Raw genomic sequence first — 18,520 nt, forward strand, 5'->3', positions numbered from 1 at the left:
TGAGTTGTTGTCCCTCGATGTTCCGTGTGTTTCCCCATTTCATGATGACTTGTAAAATATAATATGTCTGTATCTATCTCAGTTAGTAATGTATTATGAATTTGTTTTTCCCTCCCATGTACCCTTTTATTGACTTGCATTTGATTTGTTTTACTCTATGCAATAAAATTTCATTTCGTTTCCATTAAACCTGGCCAGCCTATCAAGTATTCTCTACATTGTAGTTCCTGCATCCAAGTCCAGTGTCTAGAACCTAAGGGGCGAGTGGGTCGAACCCTTGTTCCTGGGACTAGGGACAGGGTCACTGGCAAGGCTTGGAAGCTAAGCAGAGCCAGGCCTGGTTGCCCGGGCGTTGGGCTGCAGATTGTCGGACAGGAGGAATGGTGGAAATGGAATGGTGGCGCGCACCGACGCAGCGGCTTTGCTTCTCCCAGTCATGGGAGCTTGCAAGATCACATTTCGTTGTTCATGTACTTGTGCAATGACAATAAAGTTGAATTATTATCAAGGTTTTACTGTGCAAGAGAGAGAGGCCTCTAGAGAGAGAAACCTCTGCGATCGGAATACCCCTTACATATATGAAAATTACTGCATTTAAAGGAACTGAAATGACAGGGTTTGAAACAAGAGATAAGGGTTTTTCCCAATCTACGTTAGCCAACTCTCCCCTCGTAGATACTCCTCAGATAATGAAGCAGTCCATGCCCGCATGCAACAAGACCTGGACGACGTTCAGGCTTGGGCTGATAAGTGGCAGGTAACATTCGCGCCACAGAACTGCCAGGCAATGACTATCTCCAACAAGCGAGAGTCTAACCACCTCCCCTTGACATTCAACGGCATTACCATCGCCGAATCCCCCATCATCAACATCCTAGGGGTCACCATTAACCAGAAACTTAACTGGACCAGCCACATAAATAATGTGGCAACAAGAGCAGGTCAGAGGCTAGGTATTCTGTGGCGAGTGTCTCACCTCCTGACTCCCCAAAGCCTTTCCACCATCTACAAGGCACAATTAAGGAGTATGATGGAATACTGTCCACTTGCCTGGATGAGTGCAGCTCCAACAACACTCAAGAAGCTCGACACAGTCCAGGACAAAGCAGCCCGTTTGATTGGCACCCCATCCACCACCTTAAATATTCACTCCCTCCACCACTGGCGTACTGTGGCTGCAGTGTGTACCATCTACAAGATGCACTGCAGCAGCTCGCCAAGGCTTCTTCAGCAGCGCCTCCCAAACACGCAACCTCTTCCACCTAGCAGGACAACGGCAGCAGGTGCATGGGAACACCACCACCTCCAAGTTCCCCACCAAGTCACATATCATCCTGACTTAGAAGTATATCGCCGATTCTTCATCGTCACTGGGTCAAAATCCTGGAACTCCCTACCTAACAGCACTGTGGGAGTACCTTCACCACACGGACAGCAGCAGTTCAAGAAGGCAACTTACCACCACCTTCTCAAGGGCAATTAGGGATGGGCAATAAATGCTGGCCTTGCCAGCAACGCCCACATCCCATAAACGAATAAAAAAAAAGAAAACTATCTTGCATACGTTCCATTAATTCATCTTCCACACTTGTATTGCAAATTTGGATGCCCAGTCTATATGTAGATTAAATCCCCAATGGGCTATAGTGATAGAGGATTCTATTTGTAAGGGGAATAGATAGGCATTTCTGTGGCAGCAAACGAGACTCCAGGATGGTGTGTTGCCTCCCTGGTGCAAGGGTCAAGGATGTCTCGGAGAAGCTGCAGAAAATTTTGGAAAGGGAGGGTGAACAGCCAGTTGTCATGGTGCATATAGGTACCAACGATATAGGTAAAGAAAGGGATTAGGTCCTAAAAGCTGAATATAGGGAGTTAGGAGGTAAATTAAAAAATGGGACCTCAAAGGTAGTAACCTCAGGATTGCTACCAGTGCCACGTGCTAGTCAGAGTAGAAATAGAAGGATACTTCAAATGAATACGTGGCTAGAGGAATGGCGCAAGGGGGAGGGATTCAAATTCCTAGGACATTGGAACCGGTTCTGGGGGAGGTGGGACTAGTACAAACCGGATGGCCTGCACCTGGGCAGGACCAGGACCGATGTCCTTGGGGGAGTATTTGCTAGTGCTGTGGGGGAGGGTTTAAACTAAAATGGCAGGGGGTTGGGAACCTGAGCAGGGAGACAAAGGAAAGGGAAACAAGGATAGAAGCTAAAGACAGGAAGGAGAAAAACAAAGGTGGCAATCAGAGAAATCAAGGGTTTAAAACAAACATGGCCACAGTAAGTAATAATTCTAAAAGGTCTAAGAGCGTTAAAAAAACAAGCCTGAAGGCTTTGTGTCTTAATGCAAGGAGCATTCATAATAAGGTGGATAAATTAGCAGCGCAAATAGAGGTAAATTAACATGATATGATTGGGATTACGGAAACATGGCTCCAGGGGGACCAAGGCTGGGAACTCAACATCGAGGGGTATTCAATATTCAGGAAAGATAGGCAAAAAGGAAAAGGAGGTGGGGTAGCATTGCTGGTTAAAGAGGGGATTAACACAATTATAAGGAAAGATATTAGCTCTGATGATGTGGAATCTGTATGGGTAGAACTGAGAAATACCAAAGGGCAGAAAACGTTAGTGGGTGTGGTGTATAGACCCCCAAACAATAATGTGGAGGTTGGGGATGGCATTAAAAGGGAAATTAGAGAAGCGTGCAATAAGGGCACAGTAGTCATCATGGGTGACTTTAATCTACATATAGATTGGGCTAACCAAATTAGTAATAATACTGTGGAGGAGGAATTCCTGGAGTGTATACGGGATGGTTTCCTGGACCAATATGTCGAGGAACCAATTAGGGATCAGGCCGTCTTAGACTGGGTATTATGCAATGAGAAAGGATTCATTAGCAATCTTGTTGTGCGAGGCCCCTTGGGTCAGAGCGATCATAATATGAGAGAATTCTTCATTAAGATGGAGAGTGAAGTAGTTGACTCAGAGACTAAGGTCCTGAATTTAAATAAAGGGAACTATGATGGTATGAGACGCGAGTTGGGTAGGATTGATTGGGTAATGTCACTCAAAGGGTTGACGGTGGATAGGCAATGGCAAACATTCAAAGATCGCATGGATGAACTACAGAATTTGTTTATCCCAGTTTGGCATAAAAATGAATCAAAAAAGGTGACTTAACCGTGGCTAACAAGGGAAATTAGGGATAACATAAGATCCAAAGAGAGGACATATTAATTGGCCAAAAAAAGCAGCAAACCTGAGGATTGGGATCACTTTAGAATTCAGCAAAGGAGGACAAAGGGACTATTAAGAGGGGGGAAATAGATTATGAAAGTAAGCTTTCAGGGAACATAAAAACTGACTGTAAAAGCTTTTATACATATGTGAAGAGAAAAAGATTGGTGAAGTCAAGCTTAGGTCCCTTACAGTCAGAATCAGGGGAATTTATAATGGGGAACAAAGAAATGGCCGACCAATTAAATACATATTTTGGTTCTGTCTTCACAAAGGAGGACACAAGTAACCTCCCAGAGATGTCAGGGAACATGGGGACTAATGAGAGGGAGGAACTGAAAGAAATCAGTATTTGTAGGGAAATGGTGTTGGGGAAGCTGACAGGATTGAAGGCCGATAAATCCCCAGGGCCTGATAATCTACATCCTAGGGTACTTAAGGAAGTGGCCCTGGAGATAGTAGATGCATTGCTGGTCATCTTCCAGAACTCGATAGACTCTGGAACAGTACCCATGGATTGGAGGGTAGCTAATGTTACCCCACTATTCAAAAAATGTGGTAGAGAAAAAGCGGGGAATTATAGACCGGTAAGCCTGACATCGGTAGTGGGGAAAATGCTAGAGTCCATTATAAAAGATATAATAGCAGAGCACTTGGAAAGCAGTGACAGGATCAGACAAAGTCAACATGGATTTACAAAAGGTAAATCGTGCTTGACTAATCTACTGGAATTTTTTGATGATGTAGCTGGTAAAATAGATGAGGGAGAACCGGTAGATGTGGTGTATTTGGACTTTCAGAAGGCTTTCGATAAGGTCCCGCATAAGAGATTAGCATGCAAAATTAAGGCACATGGGATTGGGAGCAAGGTATTGACTTGGATAGAGAACTGGTTGGCAGTTAGAAAGCAAAGAGTTGGAATAAACGGGTCATTTTCCGAGTGGCAGGCAGTGACTAGTGGGGTACCGCAAGGATCGGTCCTCAGACCCCAGCTGTTCGCAATATATATTAATGATCTGGACGAGGGAATTGGATGTAATATCTCCAAATTTGCAGATGACACAAAGCTGGGTGTGAGGGTATGCTGTGAGGAGGATGTCGTGAAACTCCAGTACGATTTGGACAGGTTGGGTGATTGGGCAGAAACATGGCAAATGCACTATAATGTGGATAAATGTGAGGTTATCCACTTTGGTGGCAAAAACAGGAAGGCAGATTATTATTTGAATGGCAATAGATTGGGAGAAGGGGAAGTGCAAAGAGACCTGGGTGTTGCTGTGCACCAGTCGCTGAAGGTAAGCATGCAGTTGCAGCAGGTGGTTAAGAAGGCAAATGGTATGTTGCCTTCGTAGCAAGAGGGTTCGAGTACAGAAGCAAGGATGTCTTGCTGCAGTTGTACAGGGCCTTGGTGAGACCGCACCTTGAGTATTGTGTGCAGTTTTGGTCGTCTTATCTGAGGAAGGATATTCTTGCCATGGAAGGAGTGCAGCGAAGATTCACCAGGCTGATACCTGGGATGGCAGGAATGACGTATGAGGAGAGATTGTGTCGATTGGGCTTATACTCACTGGAGTTTAGAAGATTGAGAGGGGATCTCATCGAAACCTATAAAATTCTGTCAGTTCTGGACAGACTAGATGCAGGAAGGATGTTCCCGATGGCGGGGGAGTCCAGAACCAGGGATCGTACTCTAAGGATAAGGGGTAAGCCATTTTGGACTGAGGTGAGGAGGAATTTCTTCACCCAGAGAGTGGTGAACCTGTGGAATTCTCTGCCACAGAGGGCAGTGGAGGCCAGTTCATTAAATATATTCAAGAAGGAGTTAGATATATTTCTTAAGGCTAAAGGGATCAAGGGATATGGGGAGAAGGCAGGGACAGGGTACTGAATTTGGATGATCAGCCATGATCTCATTGAATGGCGGAGCAGGCTCGAGGGGCCAAATGGCCTACTCCTGCTCCTATCTTCTATGTTTCTATGTTTCTATGATTACTCTAGTACGCTTGTTACATGCGCCTCTAATTTCCTGATTTATACTCTGCCCTACATTACAACTACTGTTTGGGGGCCTGTAAACAAATCCCACCAATGTTTTCTGCCGCTTGCTGTTTCTTAGCTCCACCCAAACTGATTCTACTTCTTCATTTTTGGAGCTATGACCCTTTCTCTCTACTGACTTTATCACATCCTTTATTATCAGGGCTACCCCTCCTCCTTTCCCATTTTGCCTATCTCTTCTAAAAGTTATGTATCCTGGAATATTTAGTTCCCAACCTTGGCCACTGTGCAACCACATCTCCGTTATGACTATTAGATTAAACCTGTTCATTTCTATCTGTGCTATTAATTCATCTATTTTTTTGCGAATGCTTCGCGCATTCAGATATCGTGCCTTTAGCCTTGACTTATTTCTATTTTCCCCTGCTGTCACCTTAGTCACTGATGCCCTATTCCCTTTGTTACTCTCTCTGTCCCTTCCTGACCCACTCTGCTTATTTTTACCTAAAACTCTACTCTGCTCTAGAGCCTTGACATGTCTCTCGCTGCTGTCAAATTTACTTTTTCCTGAATCCTCCCACCCCCGCTTCATTAGTTTAAAGCCCTGACTACTGCCGTAGTTATTCAGTTCGCCAGGACACTGATCCCAGCCCAGTTTAAGTGGAGCCCGTCCCAACAGAACAGCTCCCTCTTTCCCCAGTACTGGTGCCAGTGCCCCATGAACTGAAACCCCTTCCTCCCACACCACTCTTTGAGCCACGCATTTAAACCTCTAATCTGTTCGTCCCTATGCTAATTTGCACATGGCTCAGGTAACAAACCAGAGATTATTACCTTTGAGGTACTGCTTTTTCATTTGGATCCTAGCTCATCAAACTCCCTCAGCAGAACCTCATTCCTAGTTCTACCTATGTCGTTGGACTCCAAGTTCTTCTCCAGCCACGAGGCGATGTCTTTAACTCTGGTTGCGGCTGCAGAGAACAGTATCTATCCCCCTGACTATACTGTCCCCTGCCACAACTACATTCCCTTTCACTCCCCCCACTTGAATGGCCTCCTGCACCATGGTGCCATGGTTAGCTTGCTCAACCATCCTGCAGGCTGTTCCACACAGGCAACAAGAACCTTGTACCTGTTGGACAAGTGTTAAAGGCTGAGGCCCCTCCAGCACTGCATCTGGGGTCCCTTTACCTGCCTGAGTTGCAGTCACACCCTCCTGTCCCTGACCACTAACCAGACCTGTCCCACTACCTAACCTAAGGGGTGTGCCTGCCTCCTGGATCAAAGTGTCCAGGTAACTCTCCCCATCCCTGATGCCCCGCAATGTCTGCACCTCAGACTCCAGCTCAAAAACTCTGAGCTGAAGTTCCTCAAGATGCAGGCACTTACTGCAAACGTGGTTATCTGGGATCACAATGCTCTCCACAAACTCCCACATGCTGCAGTTGCAGCACACCACCTGTACTGCCATCCCTATATGACCTTGTTTTATTTAATTAAATTTGTATTTAGGTAACTTAGTTTACAGTGTAATTTCCTGATTACTTACTTGATCTAGATTAAGTTAAGGGTACTGAAATTAAATATCTACCTATAACACAAAGCACTACAAATAGTGTAGGCAAAAAGCAACTATTCCTTCCCTCTCTTCTCCAAATTCCCACTCTTTCCAAATTCCCAAATAAAACACTCTGTTCAAGTCCACTCCATTTAGTCCCGCTCTGTGCAGACCGCTCTATGCTCTGCAGAAATGTTTAATTTTATACACTAGGAGCCTCACCCAATTTACAAGTGTTGACTCAGCTCTCCTGCTCCTGGTGATTAGCGCCTATTCAAGATAAACACTCACATCTGACTGACAGTTAACTGCCACTGGCACTCAACTTCTGTTAACTACAGTTTTTAAAGTTCTAGGTTAAAATCAAAATCTTAAACTAAATTTCACTTTTTACTGCTTCTATAACAGAGTGGTCTGCACAGAGCAAGATTAAATGGAGTGGACTTGAACAGAGTGCTTTATTTGGGAGTTTGGAAATATTGGGAATTTGGAGAAGAGGAGAAGGATTAGTTGCTTTTTGTCTACACTATTTGTAGTGCTACCAGAAATTCCCACTCTATCTAAATTCCCAAATAAAACACTCTGTTCAAGTACACTCCATTTAATCCCACTCTGTGTAGGAGCTCCACAAGCCACATTTGTGGTTTAAATGGAGGATATTTTACGGGTGAGAGTGAACAACTGTTATTCTTCCACCTCAAATGATGCCCTCCTGCAGGTAAGAGCATGCAAGATAGTCTTTCACATAGAATCATAGAACTTTACAGCACAGAAGGAGGCCATTCAGCCCATCATGTCTGTGCTGGCTGAAAAAGAGCTATCCAGCCTAATCCTACTTTCCAGCTCTTGCATCATAGCCTTGTAGGTTGCGGCACTTCAAGTGCATATCCAAGTACTTTTTAAATGTGATGAATGTTTCTGCCTCTACCACCCTTTCAGGCAGTGAGTTCCAGACCCCAACTACCCTCTGGGTGAAAAAGGTTCTCCTCACCTCCCCTCTAACCCTTTTACCCGTTATTTTAAATCTATGCCCCATGGTTATTGACCTCTCCATTAAGGGAAATAGGTCCTTCCTATCCACTCTATCTAGGCCCCTCATAATTTTATACACCTGTAGGGATTTTGCAATCATTTTGAAATTTCCTACAGTTCTGAAGATTAATTTTGATTAAAAGAATACCTGGGGTAATATACCTTTAAAAATCCAGGGATCAAAATGGCCATCAGACCACATGGCAGAAGACAAAAGGACTTGAAAAGGCAGCCTGCTGCCTGTGAGAAAGGTTCAATGGAGCAGTCAAAGCTGCCAATCAATGACAGTTCAGGCAGTTCCCCTCCCTGCAGAGACAATCGACAGAAACCGTGTTTATTTATTCAAAGGATTAACCACTTGACTGCGATTTCAGTTTGACCACAAGGACAATGACTTTGTTTACACTAGCCTCCAAATAGACATGCTTTTTTTCAAACCACGGCAGCTTTATTCAAAAGCCCATCACAGACAATGAGGACACATTTAAACTGCAGCTTTATTCAAAAGCCCATCACAGACAATGAGGACATGTTTGAACGAATGGGTGATTCATCCAAACCCATTACAAGACAATGGGGACAGTTTGGATCCCTTTTGTTTAGCCCAGATACATCCGGATTTGGGCGGGCCCCAAATAGGGTATAAAAGATAGCTTATCAGAAGCCTCTCTCTCTCTTTGGCCTCGCCTCTGTGCTCTCTACAACATGGGAGCCTGCCTAAAGGAGTGGAACACCAGCAGTTTACTTTTAAAATACTGGGGTGTTTTTACTTTGGGGCAGTGAAGATCAAAGACTGCAGGGCACGGAGCAGGTGTTCTTCATTGGTGAGCATATATTTTTCTGGCCCATTACAAGGCAACTTAGAATAGGTATAGGGGTGGGAATTAAGTGGGAATTTTGTTAGAACTGTGATTTTAGTCGATTTTCCCTCATTGTGTCCGTTCTCTTCTCCCCTATTTAAGTAACAGTGTTGCACTAGCAGATAAGGCTGTAGTTAACACTGAGAGTAGCTGTATTAAAGTGCTGTTTTTTTTAAAGTAAAAGCCACTAAGCAAAGGTGCTGCAGTGAGCAAGGTGTTTCTATATTAAAAAGTGCTCTTAAAAAGGGTGTTGCACTAAGCAGAGAAGTGCTTCAGTGAATACTGAGAGTAGCTGTTTTTAAAGTACTGTATTTAAAACTGTATTAAAAGGGGTGTTGCACCTAGCAGAGAAGTGCTGTGGTGAACACTGTGTAGCTGTTTTTAAAGTACTGTATTTAAAGGAGTGTTGCACTGAGCAAGGAGCGCTCTAGTGGACACTGAGTGTACTGCATTAAGCAAAAGTGCTGTACCAGGCATAAGTGCTGTACCAATTACATTTTAAGTTGTTTCTTTCTTTTGTTTCAATAAATACTGGTCTGTTTTGCACCCAAACCACTGTAATGATCAGTAACCTGTCATTCTAGAATGGTACACTAGGTGGAGCTGTATGTATATAAGAGTGGGCTACCCACGAGGCACTAGGCTACGCACAAGGCAGCAGTCAAGATGGATGCCTGCACATGAAGTCCACATGGCTGATTAAAGTGACTTGCTCAAGCTAACTGTTCATAATGATAATGTTTAGTTATTTATGAACATAACAACCACGAGTCACGTTTTTCTGTCTACATCGCTACCGAATAAGTCCGGCGGTCAGAACCAGGAATAGGGGAGCACTTCGAAACCACACGGGGGTCCCTGGAGCAGCTCAGAGGCTTCTGACTGGCCAGAGACAATAATCCCAACCCCGCTGTTAATTCCTACAACCTCAATTAAATCTTCCCTCAGCCTCCCCTGTTCCAAAGAAAAAAGCATAAGAGATTAGCGTGTAAAGTTAAGGCACATGGGATTGGGGGCAAGGTATTGACTTGGATAGAGAACTGGTTGGCAGACAGAAAGCAAAGACTTGGAATAAATGGGTCTTTTTCCGAGTGGCAGGCAGTGACTAGTGGGGTACCGTAGGGATCGGTCCTTGGACCCCAGCTATTCAGAATATATATTAATGATCTAGACAAGGGAACTAGATGTAATATCTCCAAATTTGCAGATGACACAAAGCTGGGTGGGGGTGTGTGCTGTGAGGAGGATGTCAAGAAACTCCAGGATGATTTGGACATGTTGGGTGATTGGGCAGAAACATGGCAGATTCAATATAACGTGGATAAATGTGAGGTTGTCAACTTTGGTGGCAAAAACAGGAAGGCAGATTATTATCTAAATGGCAATAGATTGGGAGAAGGGGAAGTGCAACGAGATTTGGGTGTACTTGTGCACCAGTCGCTGAAGGTAAGTATACAGGTGCAGCAGGCGGTTAAGAAGGCAAATGGTATGTTGGCCTTCGTAGCGAGAGGGTTTGAGTACAGGAACAAGGATGTCTTGCTGCAGTTGTACAGGGCATTGGTGAGACCACATCTTGAGTATTGTGTGCAGTTTTGGTTGCCTTATCTGAGGAAGGATGTTCTTGCCATGGAAGGAGTTCAGCGAAGATTCACCAGGCTGATACCTGGGATGGCAGGAATGATGTATGAGGAGAGATTGGGGCGATTGCGCTTGTACTCGCTGGAGTTTAGAAGAATGAGAGGTGATCTCATTGAAACTTATAAATTCTGACAGGACTGGACAGACTAGATGCAGGAAGGATGTTCCCGATGGTCGGGGAGTACAGAACCAGGGGACACAGTCTAAGGATAAAGGGTAGGCCATTTAGGGCAGAAATGAGGAGGAATTTCTTCACCCAGAGAGTAGTGAACCTGTGGAACTCTCTACCACAGAAGGCGGTGGAGGCCAGTTCATTAAATATATTCAAGAAGGAGTTGGATATATTTCTTAAGGCTAAAGGGATCAAGGGGTATGGGGAGAAAGCAGGGACAGGGTACTGAATTTGGATGATCCGCCATTATCGAATTGAATGGCGGAGCAGGCTCGAGGGGCTGAATGGCCTACTCCTGCTCCTATCTTCTATGTTTCTATGTTTCTATGTAAAACAACCCCAGCCAATCCAATCTTTCCTCAAAGCAAATATTCTCCAGTCCTGGCAACATCCTCGTAAGTATCCTCCGAACCCTCTCCAGTGCAATCACATCTTTCCTGTAATTTTTTTTATTCATACGCAGGACGTGGGTATCGCTGGCAAGGCCAGCATTTATTGTTCATCCCTAATTTCCCTCGAGAAGGTGCTGGTGAGCCACCTTCTTGAATAAGTGGTATTTCAGAAGGCACTTAAGATTCAACCACATTGACCTTTATATAAGAATATACAAATGTCAGGGTTGAATTTTTTTGCTGTTAAGAAGTATATAAGCAGCTCAGGCATTTTTTTAAGCAGGAAAATCAGGTGCAAGTGGTTTCTACCCGCGTCGTACCATTAAAACAATTCTCTCGTTATCCGCCTGCCGAGTCCTCACTGACCTGATCTGTACATGACACAGTGTGATGGCCAGTGTTACAGCGGCTGAAAGTGCACTCTGAGTAGTTAATGCACTCCGAGTATGTTAGACAGAAAACATAAGAGGTGCAGCAGCTATTAGAATCATCTGATCAAGGTGGAAGTGAGGAGGTTTTGAGCCTGAAGAGATTAAACACTAATTTATTAATCTAGGAAACACACTTTAAAGTGGGGTTTTTTCGGCGGGGGCTTGGGGGGGGATTTTTGACTGCAAATATCTGCACTTGTTTATGATTACTTCTGTCAGGGTCAGCCCACTGGCATATTTTCAGACTCCTCTACACCCACTACCCACTGCCTTCTTGGTGCTGATATTACTGCTGTTGTCATACTTCTTGAAAAGTATGCTAAAACATATTGTAAGGGGTTTTCTCTCCGAGGTCGCAGAGGTTTCTCTCGCCAGAGGCCTCTCTCTCTCTCTTTTGCACAGTAAAACCTTGAGTGGTTCGACCCACTCGCCCCTTAGGTTCTATACACTGGACTTAGGTGCAGGAACTACAATGCAGCGAATACTCTTATAGACCAAGTTTAATGAAACGACATGAAATTTTATTGCATAAGGAAAAACAAATCAAATGCAAGCAAAATAAGAGGGTAAATGGGAGGGAAAAACAAATCAGAAAAATACAGTACTAGCTAAAATGGATACAGGCATATTATACTTTACGAAGATCATCATGAAATGGGGAAACACACAGAACATCGAGGGACAACTCATGTTAATTATACCCAAAATGACCACCCCTTAAACATATCTAGATCCGATTATGTAGGGCCAGAAACATGCTCACCAATCCAACTAGGAATTGCAAGGTTTTGAAACAGCTCTGCGTTTTGATCCTTTCAGGCGTCCTGTCTCCTCGTGGTCAGCGCTGCGGGCTGCGAGCTGTGACACGCCTTCTCTTCCTTGAGGTGAAGGTCATGGACAGGCTGGATCTCAGCGGGCCTGGATGTCGATGCGGGGGAAGAGACCATCTGCTTGACCACGGTTGGAAGCCTCTAGCCGGCTTTCATATAGGTTTCTTCTGTAGTTTTGTCTCATCAAACAGTCCGGGGTTTGTCGACGATCTCCCGATGGTTACCCCAGGGCGGGATGTCGACTCAAACCGTCTTCTTCTTCTTCAATCGCCACGATGACTACGATGGCGCTCTGTGATGGCTCTGATGGCTTTCTAATCGCTACGATGGCTACCGATCACTACGATGGCTCCCGATCGCTACCCCGGGTGTCTCCAATTATACTTCTCAGATGAGGCCTTTATCTCCCGCCAAATCAAGGTTAGTCTTTGTTTAACTTTTGGCAGGCTTGGATCACAATGGGGAGTTATTATATTTTAAACTGCTTTAGGATGGCCAGTGACGGCCATCTCTGGTCTGGAATGACCTGGTAATGTTTTAATGCCTTCTTGATATCTTAAACGGGTCCTTGATGCTTTCCTCATGAATATGAAACTGTTCCCCTTTGTCTGGGTAAACATTTAGATGGCCTTTATCTACAGGCCGATCTTGGCTGGATCTGCATCCAATCTATATATATGTATATGTGTCTGGTTTCGTTCTCTCAGAAACGGCTTCCAGAACTCACTGTGGGTTGAATCCACAAAGGCTGTCGGGGGGCTGCAGGAACCATTTTAAAGTGTTCAAAAGTCAGTCACGGGGTCTGGCGGCCATTTTATATGCCCCCTTTTTCTGGGCTTCTTTTAAAACAGTCTTTAAACCAATGCCTCTTCTGCCAAAGGACCCTTATAATACAATATTAATTTTGCGAATTCTACAATATTGAGGAGACATGCAGTGAGCTTATGTGAGAGTGAAGTGAGAGAGGCAAGGGCTGCTCTTTTCTTAGCTAGTTGTCTCCCAGTCTGCTGCTGGTGTGCAGACTGAAGAGTGTTTATAGAGGTTGCACATGAATTTCCATGTGGTTCAGCTACTTACATCTGTTTTACTCCAACGCCGACCTTACTCCAGTGCCAGTCTGCAATGCAACCTTTATTTATGTTTAATTCGTTGATTAATGACTGATGTCATCATCATTAAGAGGTAACCAGTGCCCCCTTCTTAAAGGGGTACCACCAATAAACTGTAAATTAAGCATATTTATAATGAAGCTTAACAAATCAGAATAAAATTTGGTCCCAGGGGGTGATGAAGCACTCCAGTCCAGTGCCCACCAGTCTCGGAAGGCCACAAGCGGCCAGTGGAGACCGCGTGCTCCCTCTCCAGGGACACCCGGGCGTGGAGGTAGCCGCGGAAGAGATGCAGTCGGGTTGAATGACCCCCTCGACTGCCCGCTACCTGGACCTGACCTCCAATGCAAGACAGCAGATGCAGAAAACCCGAGAGTAACTCCCTCTACAGGCCATTGGCTGACATAACAGGCTTTAATAGCTGCAACAGCAGCGAACTCACTTTCAGGAAATAGCCCCACACCGTGTTGCTTAGGAATTTTGGTTACTACAGGGGTATAATATATGTTAAAAATGCTATTATTAAGCTAAACTTAGCTCTCAAGGGATTATATTCACAGGCTAGCAATCTGGGCCATTAGGTTTCAGATGGGCATCTGAACCAGTGTGCTGGGGCAATGAAAGATAGTTTAGCATAACATTGATTGTTCACGTTTATAGCTGCCGTGACAACTTTATTCATTAGAATTACTCAGAAGTCATTGCCAAGTTAAGCTACTGGTTTCAGCTTTGGAAGGGGTGGGGTGGGTGGGTGCTGACAATTTGACTAAAAGCTGACACTGGAGTCAGGCTTTTTAAAGCAGAGCTGCAATCAAGCAGCTTTTAAAAAAAAAAATTGTTCATAGGATGTGGGCATCACTGGCAAGGCCAGCATTTATTGCCCATCCCTAATTGCCCTTGAGAAGGTGGTGGTGAGCCGCTGCAGTCCTTCTTTGTAGCAGTTTTTTACAACTGAGTGGCTTGCTAGACCATTTCAGAGGGCAGTTAAGAATCAACCACATTGCTATGGGTCTGGAGTCACATATAGGCCAGACCAGGTAAGGACGGCAGATTTCCTTCCCTAAAGGACATTAATGAACCAGATGGAATTTTATGATAATCTGATAGTTTCATTCCAGCTTTTTATTCCAGATTTATTTAATTAACTAAATTTAAATTCCCCAGCTGCCGTGGTGGGATATGAATTCATGTCTCCTGATCATAACCATAATGCTACCATAACCAAGCTTAGTGTTTTGAGAAGTATTTAAAAACAGGAGAGAGGAATTAGAAAATTATCTTTAAATCAAGCAATACAGCCCACTGAAATGGGATATCGTATCAAGATCACAAGGTTTTTTATTGTTGCATCCCTGGGTTATGGTATTGTGCATGCAGATATAGGGCAGTCTGAGTTAATTCCCATAAAAGTAAGATGCTGGACCACTTAAGGGAATGACCCATGCCACTGAACCTGAGAAAGTATCCAGGACAGACCTAAGTTTGTAACAAGAACAAAGCATAAAATGAGAAAGGCCATTTAGTCCATCAAGCCTATTCTTTCCACAGACCATATACAATTTATTCTATCGTGGCCTCTATCCCACCCATTTAATCTCCTGATTATACTTCAGGATAAGCAAGCAGAAGTCCAGAATATCCCTCATCCTCACACCCCTACTGTTCAAACTGAGCCTTGTACAGTACGGTGGCATAGTGGTTAGCACTGTTGCCTCACAGCGCCAGGGACCCGGGTTCGAATCCGGCCATGTGTTGGTGTAGGGGTTACGGGGATCGGGTGGGATATGTGTCGGTGCAGGCTCGATGGGCCGAAATGGCCTCTATCTGCACTGTGGGGTTTCTGTGTCTGTGTGTGTGACATTCCCAGGTATCCATTATTCTATGTATGACCATCTGCACCCTTCAACTGTATTCCACGCTGTAACTCACTCCCAAGTGTGAATTATTTTATACTTACATAAACCATCTGAACTTAATGATTAGATTCAAGTCCATAACTCACTCTTGGGTATCCTATCTAATTATCTCTTTATTTTTACTTTGCATAATTTAGTCATTTTGGATGCAGGTTTGTCTATCTCACACTTAATCACCCCGAAGAAGGAAGATAAAATATTGCCGCTTGTTCCCAATTTAATGATTTATACGGATCACATTTTTCCAGGGAACTATTCAGACACTTCAGCCATCATACCAATGTGCTCAGCATGTGTTGGTAGTTGTACGTGAGAAATTCTAAAATGTAGGTGATGAAAAATGTATAAAGATTTTATTGTTAACTATAAATTCCTGCTGTATATTTTTAATATTTACAGGAATGTAAGTGATTTTTCAATAAAAGCCATTTGTTTGGAAACATGTAAATAGGTCAACTCCTGCAGGCTGCAATGTGTAAGAGTTATTAATGTAACATCCAATAGGGCAGAACAATAGGGGGCCTCCAGTACAGCAGGACGTCTCTGATCTTGTAACTCTAATGCGGTAACTTTTACAGAGCTCAGAGAACAAACGTGAAGGGGATAGTAAAATTCAGTAGGAGTGTTTGTTTGATAGTATACAAAGCTGTGGAATTTCAGCCATTTTTTAGCCTCCCTTGCTCCAATTTTCTTTCCTCATTTCCTGGATTCACCCTCATTTGGGTTGCTTTTCCACAGGTAAAAGAAAGAAGGACTTGCATTTACATACAGGAAACTTTGGTTTATCCGGAGGTTGTATGTCCGGAAACCTCGATCTACCGGCAGAAATCAGGAGCCGTTTTGTTAGGTTTTTTTTCTTCTCGTGGCTTTGTTTTCAACAGTCGGGCTCTGGAAAGTCTCTCTGAAGCTGTTGCTAAACTACAGAGATGCTTCCAAGGTACGGGCCGACTGTTTACAAGCTGTTGCTAAGCAACAGTGTTTGTTGTCAGATACGGAGATGAAAACCTCCGTATGCTTCAACATTAACTTTGTATGTCCGGCAGTTTTGATAGATCGGCAACAGCTCGGTCCCGTCGGTGCCGGATATAACAAAGTTTCCTGTAGCGCCTTTCACAACCTCAGGATGTCCCAAAGCACTTTACAAACCATGAAGTACTTTATGATGTAATATGGGAAACGCAGCAGCCAATTTACACACAGAAAGATCGCACAAACAGCAATGTGATAATGACCAGACCATCTGTTTCTTTTTAGTGATGTTTGTTGAGGGATAAATATTGGCCAGGACTCTGGGGAGAACTCCCTGCTTTTCTTCGAAATAGTGCTGTGGGATCTTTTATGTCCATCTGAGAGAGCAGATGGGGCCTCTGTTTAACGTCGCATCCAAAAGACAGAACCTGCAACTGTGCAGCACTCCATCAGTACTGCAGTGTCAACTTAGATTTCATGCTCAAGTCTCATGAAGTGGGACTTGAATCCACAACCTCCTGACTCAGAAGCGAGAGTGCTACCCACTGAGCCATGGCTGATACCTATGGATGCAAAGCTGTCGAATTTCAACCATGTTTTTACCCTCCCTTGCTCCAAATTTCCTCCCTCATTTCCTGGACTCACTAACCCGCACTTGGGTTGCAATTTCTCAAGTGCTGGATGCCATCCCGTACCTTGCTGAAGTGGTACCTCGAGCATTTTGTGTTTGGCTATAATACATCCGCCAGCTCCCAGGAGGCAGTTGGTTCTAATGTGTTCAAATGTGTTCTATTTCTGCTCGATCTTGCCCAGCGTGTTTACTGAGTCAGTCTCTCCCTGTGAAACTGTTCAGCCAGTAACTACCTTGTAATTATTTATTGTTGCTAGAGGCCCAAGAATTAGGTGCCTCCTTTTACTGAATTCATACAGGATGGAGTGGGAGACTGGGTTAGTTGCTTGAAATTTGAGGTCTTATCTTTGCTAATGATGAAAATTAATTGAAAATCTTAATAATTAATCTCTCCCCTTCATTGGACACAAGTGAGTGGTTGTTACTTTCTTTTGTCTTTTGATGTCTAGTTCTGCATTTTGGAAATTCCCAGTTGAAATAGAGCCTGTCCAGTCTAATGCCCTATGCCAGCAGTTGGGCTCCCAGATTCCTGTATGCATGGATAAAACTAACCAGTGTGAACCAGTCCCCTCTCGGTAGATGAATGCTCTCCACAGGAGAGCAACAGAAGGGTGGTGCATTCTATCGTAAGTTAGCTGTGAACATTAACTAGCTATAACACAACCCAGTATTAATTAGTTAGCAAAACAGTAGCTCAATTGCAGTTTTCCTATACTTCTTTAGGCTACGTTTAGTTTTTGACAGCATGCAGGAGCAGTTTGTTAGAAGACTGATCAGGAGCTGGAAGCCCTGCAGTTGTATTGGGAATATTAGTTTATTTTCCTCCCAGTATCTTGCTGCCCTTTCCACACAGTAGCAGTGAAGTGGTACGATTTGCCAAGTGCCTGACATTGATGAATGCAAGCTGCACTGCCAACTCCAAAGGAGATAAAATTAAATCTAAACTAGATCGCTGTAAAGAACTCCATTTACTGCAATGTTTGACTGAATGAGGTCCAGCTCATCACATCAAAGAGAATCATCAGCTTCCCTCTCACCCCACCCTCCCCCCCTTGCTCAGTTGCTAAAAGGCACAGTCTAATGTGAACTAGATAATGCCAGCTCTGTGCAGAATTAGTTGAAGTCAGCCAGGGAAGTGGCAAGGGCACTACAATTGGCTTCAGCATGACAGGTCTAAAACAAGAGCAGCCAAAGTTCGTGCTCCTAAACAGGACCAGTGATTCGTGCTGGATATCAGACAAGGGCTCAGTAGTGATGTTCAAATGGGTGATCAGCAAGTCTTGACTTACATATGAAGAACAGAATGTGGACGATCTACTGGAGGGCAACTAGTGCCTGTCAAACCACACCACAACATAAGTAATCCGCTTCATGAGAGAAGGGAAGAAAATTGGAGGGAGAAAATTGGTCGGAAAATTGTAGAACCTAGGTTAGCTGTTGGACTTTGGAAAGCTTAGACACCAGGATGAGAGAATTGTGAATGATCAGCACTGTATAGATGGCTGTTGGGAATATATCAGAAGGGCAGCACCTGGGTCACCAGTGTTGTACTCAAGTATACAAGCAGCGAGAGGCATGCTTCTACACATGCTTTAGCATTGTAGCTTATGTTAAGTCTGTGTGTTCTAGTTGTATTTAAGATTAATTACTGACACACACTACAAGAATAACATTTCAACAGGTCTTTACTAGTTGGAGGTCAGGGCTATACTAACAGCAATATCACTACACCGTACTTATAT

This window comes from Somniosus microcephalus, chromosome 7 (assembly GCF_052327205.1).
Source record: "Somniosus microcephalus isolate GS21.2 chromosome 7, FLI_Smic_1.0, whole genome shotgun sequence".
Lineage (NCBI taxonomy): Eukaryota > Metazoa > Chordata > Chondrichthyes > Squaliformes > Somniosidae > Somniosus > Somniosus microcephalus.